Below are 6098 nucleotides of genomic sequence, written 5' to 3' on the forward strand. Positions count from 1 at the left end.
CGCTCAATCTACTGAGCTACGCCAGCCAGGGCCCGAGTCTGTATTTTATTTATGTAAAATCTTGGTTTTTATAATAAGGTGTATATATTTATTTTAATAAATATACTTTTATGTTTACTACATTTATAAATGAAGATGTCATCTGTGTGCTTATCTTGGATAAATACCTTGAGGTCTCCTCTACACCCTGTTATGCTATGCCTCTGCTCAGACTGCAAAGTTTGCCTGGAATACCTTCCTCCCACTTCCTTCAATAGTGCTAATTGTGCTAATTCCTATTCATTCCTTAAGACTCTACATAGAGGAGAGGGGGTGCATGGAAGTGGAAGAGGGTATAAGGGAGATAAATGGTAATGGAAAATATATATAATTTTTCAAAGGCTCTATACAACCATTGTTTCCTCCAGGAAGCCATCCCTGACCCGTAGGCTAGGCACTACTCCTCTTCCACTCTATCCCACTGGCAGGATTGTCTCTATCAGATTGACTGAGGCCTTCCTGAAAGCTGGGCCCATGTTTTGTTTGTCACTATATCTCTCCCTCCAGACACAATGTACAGCACTTAATAGGAACTCAATAAATACCTAGTAAATTAATCTGGCCCTATCCACCTTCCTAGCTTTCGGCACACTTAGTGTAAGGACCTCCACCTGCTGCCATTTTGGTGGAAAGAATCCCCAGTGCACCAACCGACTGTCTATGGTAACATCTATCCATTACCTTTTTTTTATACGTTTCAAGTAAGTTGCAGGCATCAGTACCCTTCTCCCCTAAACACTTCAGCACACATATTACTCAACATTTCTAAATATTGAATATGATTTAGAGTTCAATATTTGTTTTCTAGGTTGTTAATTACATACAATATATTTTTATATTTTCCTAAGACTTGCTTTTCCCCCTTCTCCTTAATGTCCTTTCTCAGGAAGTGTCTACCCTTCCTTTTCAAATTTATTTTTATTTTTAGAGAGAGAGGGGAAGGGAGGGAGAAAGAAAGGGAGAGAAATATTGATGCAAGAGAGAAACTTTGATATCTCTATCTAGGCAACTGCCTCTCACAAGCACCCAACGAGGGACTGAATCTGCAATCCAAGCATTTGCCCTCACGTGCTTTGCCGGACAATGTCCAACCAAATGAGTCACATCTGTCAGGGTTACATTTCCTTTTTAATTGGGCACAGCTGTATTGAATTTTTTAAAGATATATTTTATTGATTATGCTATTAAAGTTGTCTCATCCCCCCCCCTTTATTCCCCTCTGCCCTGAACCTCTCCTCCCTCCAGCATTCCCAGCCCCACCTTAGTTCATGTCATGGGTCATACATATGAATTCTTTGGCTTTTACATGTCCTATACTATTCTTAACCTCCCCCTGTCCTTTTCTACCTTCCAATTTATGCTTCTTATCCCCGTACCTTTTCCCCCTTTCTTCCCCTCTCCCTCCCTCGCTGATAACCCTCCATGTGATCTCCATTTTTCTGATCCTGTTCTTGTTCTAGTTGCTTGCTTAGTTTGTTTTTGTTTTTGTTTTTATTGGGTTTGGTTATTGAGAGTTGTGAGTTTGTTGTCATTTTACTGTTCATATTTTTTATCTTCTTTTTCCTTTAACAATTCATATAATAAGGGGCTTGGTGATGATAAACTCCTTTAACTTGACCCTATCTGGGAAACCCTTTATCTGCCCTTCTGTTCTAAATGATAGCTTTACTGGGTAGAGTATTCTTGGATGTAAGTCCTTGCCTTTCTTTGAATACTTCTTTCCAGCCCCTTGTTGCCTTCAAGGTTTCTTTTGAGAAATCAGCTGATAATCTTATGGGAATTCCTTTGTAGGTAACTGCTTTTCTCTTGCTGCTTTTAAGATTCTCTCCTTATCTTTAATCTTAAGTAATGTAATTATGATGTGCCTTGGTGTGTTCCTCCTTGGTCCAACTTCTTTGGGACTCTCTGAGCTTCCTGGACTTTCTGAAAGTTTATTTCCTTTGCTAGATTGGGGAAGTTCTTCTTCCTTATTTTTTCAAATAAGTTTTCAATTTCTTGCTCTTTCTCTTCTTCTTCTGGCACCCCTATGATTCAGATGTTGGAATGTTTAAAGTTGTCCCAGAGGTTTCTAAGCCTCTCCTCATTTTTTTGAATTCTTGTTTCTTCATTCTGTTCCAGTTGACTGTTTATTTCTTCCTTCTGGTCCAAACCATTGATATGTGTCCTGATTTCCTTCCCATCACTGTTGTCTCCCTATATATTTTTCTTTATTTCACTTTTCATTGCCTTTGCTTATTCCTCTATTTTGTGACCAAACTCAACCAATTCTGTGAGCACCCTGATTACCAGTCTTTCAAGCTATGGTAGGTTGGCTATCTCTTTGTTGCTTAGTTGTATTTTTTTCTGGAGCTTTGATATGTTTTTTCATCTGGGCCTCTTTTTTTTTGGTCTCCGCAATACCAGTTAGGTAGCAAGGGGTGGAGCCTTAGGTATTCACCAGGGTGGGGCAACCTACCTTGCTGCCTTATGGCGCTGCATGTGGGGGATGGTCCAAGAGGGAATAGTGCTGCTTGTTCAGCTCTCTGCCAGCTTTTAGTCACCTCTGCTGCTACCCACAAGCAAATTGGGCCAGTCTGGTGCTGATTCCTGGGTAGGTGGGCATGTGTATGTTCTAGGACCCTGTGGATAGCTCCAATGAACTCTCCTGTGAGGCTGGGAGTTTCTCCTGCAGGCTCAACCCTCATAAGTTTTTTCAATCAGAGGTTTTGAGACATTATTTCCCTACACTGGAACCCTGAGTTGCATGGTCTGTCTCGTTCCCCAGTTGTTCCTCCTGGTTTATCTACCTGCAAATGTGGGGCTGCCTGCTTCACCAGCCAACCCCTTGCCAGCATGTGTCCACGACACCCTGGCTGCATGTCTCCACCCCTTCTACCGGTCTGGATGAATGTTTCTTCTTGAACTCCTTGGTTGTCCAACTTCCATACAATTCAACTTTCTATCGGTTCTGTTTGTTTTCTGTTTTTAAATTTGTTGTCCTTCTTTTGGTCATCTTCAACTCTGTTGAATTTATGTGCCCTGTCAAACCCTACTCCATCTTCTTCTGATAGACCTAAAGGTTGTTTCAAAGTTTTCACCAAAATGGAGTACCATGGTATGTGTTGCAATGATCTTCCTTGTTTGTGTCCTTTTGAATTCTCACAAATGTTAGATAGGACAAAGCTCTCAGGATCTGGGAAATCCTAAATATTATTTATTGATAAATGTTAAAGTTTAGCATAGCGTTTTGCAGATACAGTAGTAAACAGGATGAGCTGAAAGGAACTCAACCAGATGAATGTAGTTAACTGCAAAGAAGAAATCAATATGTAATTGACCAAATAGTGTGTGTGTGTGTGTGTGTGTGTGTGTGTGTAGTCTTCCTTCCCTGGGGCAGAAATTTTTAAATAGATAGGAATGCTTTTCAGTTATTTTTTAAGGCTTTCCTAAATAAGTTTAAAGTTTTCCTTCAGGCACTCTCCAAAGAGCTCTGCTCTGTACACCTGGAAAGCAAAGAGTTCTTCTTTGCCCAGATAGATACCAGCTGCTGGAACCTGAAAAGTAAAGAAATCTACTCTGCACCTGCGTGATGAACCAGCCCTATATAAGCCAGACCCCTGGCAGCAGTTCCGGAGCTAAGCTATGGTTAGTTGCATCAAGCTCTCTTCCTTTCTCCTTTTCCTGCACCTTGATTTCAGAAAACCTCTAATTTTAAATGTTTCATCTCCTCTACTGATTTTATCTTGGTGGTGAGGGTGGCAAGAACCCCTTTGTCAGTGACAAGGGGGTTTGTCAGTAAATAACCCCTTTGTCAGTAAATAAAACTTGCAACAACCACATCCCATTTTTAAAAAGATTTTATGTATTTATTTTTCGAGAGAAGGGAAGGAGAAAGAGATGGAGAAACATCAATGTGTGGTTGCCTCTTATGCACCCCCTACTGGGGACCTGGCCAGAAACCCAGGCATGTGCCCTAGTTGGGAATCAAACCAGTGATCCTTTCTTTCGCATTTTTGTGGTTCACAGGTCCGTGCTCAATCCACTGAGCTACACCAGCCAGGGCTCTTTCGCATTTTTGAATAGAGCACCCCAAGCAGTGAATCCTTTGAGTTCGGTAATACAAGTGATCCCACCCAGAATTGTTGGGTCAGAGAGAATGCCCATTCTAAATTTTAACAGATCTCGCCAAATTTTCCCTCCTTCCCCATGTCAACAAAAAAGGGGCTATCTTAGCAAGTCTGACACACTCACTGACTGAAAGTAAACACACAGGATGTTTTGATTATCAAAGCATTCCTAACTGACCAGGTTATGGTGGGAAGTCCTGTCCTAAGGCCCATATGATAGATTACCAATTCCTTGAACAAGCCCTGTCCATGTTTATGTGCATCTAGAACAATGTATTTAAAATGTTATAATCATTTCTTCTCAAGACTTCCAAAGATAAATATCCCAGTCTGGTGAGGGTGGGGTGTGGGAATCAACCCCAACATTCCTCATTATTATCTTTCACCTGTATACCTCTGTAAACTATGTTAAATGTTTACTATCCTTCACTCACTAATGTAAAAAAAATGTATCTCTCCATTTTACTTTCTACTCAATCCTAGAGATTTTCCCACTTTACCTTCCTCCACCTCTTTAGTCTTCTACTGATGGATTTTATGTAACCTTTCTTACATGAAATAAAATAAACTGCAAAATTGCTGTTTCCCTGAGCATTATCTCTATCCTTTGGACTTTGGCTTCTGGGACTAGCCTAGAATACGTGGCTCTAATAAACTCTTTAAACTTTTCTTAGGTTTGGAATTTCTTTCGTGGACACCTAATAACTCTAACAAACACTGTAAACTTCCCACACTTTTGCCGACAGTGGACATTACAAGCCAGTCACTTAATCTGCAGCCAGTAAAATGGGTAAGGAAATGACTGGAAGCCACTGCGGCTGGAACAGAAAGTGCAGGTGGAGCCCAGCACGATGGGCCTGAAGAGGCGCGGTAATCACGGTTAAGAAAAGCACCTAGCCTCGAGGAAGCCTCATAAACACCTTCTCTTATTGGTTAACTCCGAGGCACCCGAGTTCTGGGGCAGACCCGGGTATCAACAGAGGAGCTGCCTGCCCGCCGCAGAGGCGTGCCCTTACAGGCCCCGCCTCCCGCTGCGTGCGCACCTCGAGCTGCCCTTACATCCGCCCACTAGACTGGGGTGGTAGCAACTTCTGAGNCTTAATCTGCAGCCAGTAAAATGGGTAAGGAAATGACTGGAAGCCACTGCGGCTGGAACAGAAAGTGCAGGTGGAGCCCAGCACGATGGGCCTGAAGAGGCGCGGTAACCACGGTTAAGAAAAGCACCTAGCCTCGAGGAAGCCTCATAAACACCTTCTCTTATTGGTTAACTCCGAGGCACCCGAGTTCTGGGGCAGACCCGGGTATCAACAGAGGAGCTGCTTGCCCGCCGCAGAGGCGTGCCCTTACAGGCCCCGCCTCCCGCTGCGTGCGCACCTCGAGCTGCCCTTACATCCGCCCACTAGACTGGGGTGGTAGCAACTTCTGAGGGTTTTCCTGACCGACGCTTGTGGTAGTGGTCGCAGACAGGACGGCAGACAGGACGGCCGAAAGGATCCGAGGCTGGTGAGTGGCCCGTGTCCTTCCGGGCTTCCTCCGATCTCCTCTGTGGGCCTCCACAAGCCCCGGTCTTTGGGAGCTGTCTGTGTCCCCAGTGCCCGTCTGAGGGAGGCCCAGCGGGCCAGGGCCGGGGCGGCGGAAGCGGGGTGAGCGGAGAAGTGGTTGGGTGTTGGGGGAAGTCTGCTTCATGGACGACGTTTCCAAGGGCTGGGGAAGTCAGAATGGTCAGTTTGCGCTGGGCCCCATTGGATCCTCCTTTCTGGCATCTCGAGTGCCGGTGCGTGAGGTGTCCCCGGGGTCGCAGCCCGTGGATTTGCCGTTTCCGGTGGACGTTGCAGCTACTGACTTCCCAGCCGGCGAGTCAGGGTACCTGCGGCCCGCGAGGACCCAGACCTGCCTTAGAGTCGGAGATGGGTGCCCGGCTGGGCGGCATGTCTTGGGCCATGGCTCTGCCCT

The 6098-nt window shown here is 44.7% G+C and overlaps 1 protein-coding gene across 1 annotated transcript in view; it reads left to right on the forward strand.

Moving 5' to 3' along the window:
- The first annotated feature begins 5511 nt into the window (after positions 1-5511).
- The window catches only part of HMOX2 (heme oxygenase 2), a 44591-nt gene continuing 44004 nt past the window's right edge, over positions 5512-6098 (forward strand). Inside the window, exon 1 of the mRNA XM_037029947.1 lies at positions 5512-5648. The gene's annotated coding sequence lies outside the window, so the exon portion shown is untranslated. The remainder of the gene's footprint in view (positions 5649-6098) is intronic.

The sequence above is a fragment of the Sturnira hondurensis genome, unplaced genomic scaffold, assembly GCF_014824575.4.
Source record: "Sturnira hondurensis isolate 20B ecotype Veracruz unplaced genomic scaffold, ASM1482457v3 Scaffold0020579, whole genome shotgun sequence".
Classification (NCBI taxonomy): Eukaryota; Metazoa; Chordata; class Mammalia; order Chiroptera; family Phyllostomidae; genus Sturnira; species Sturnira hondurensis.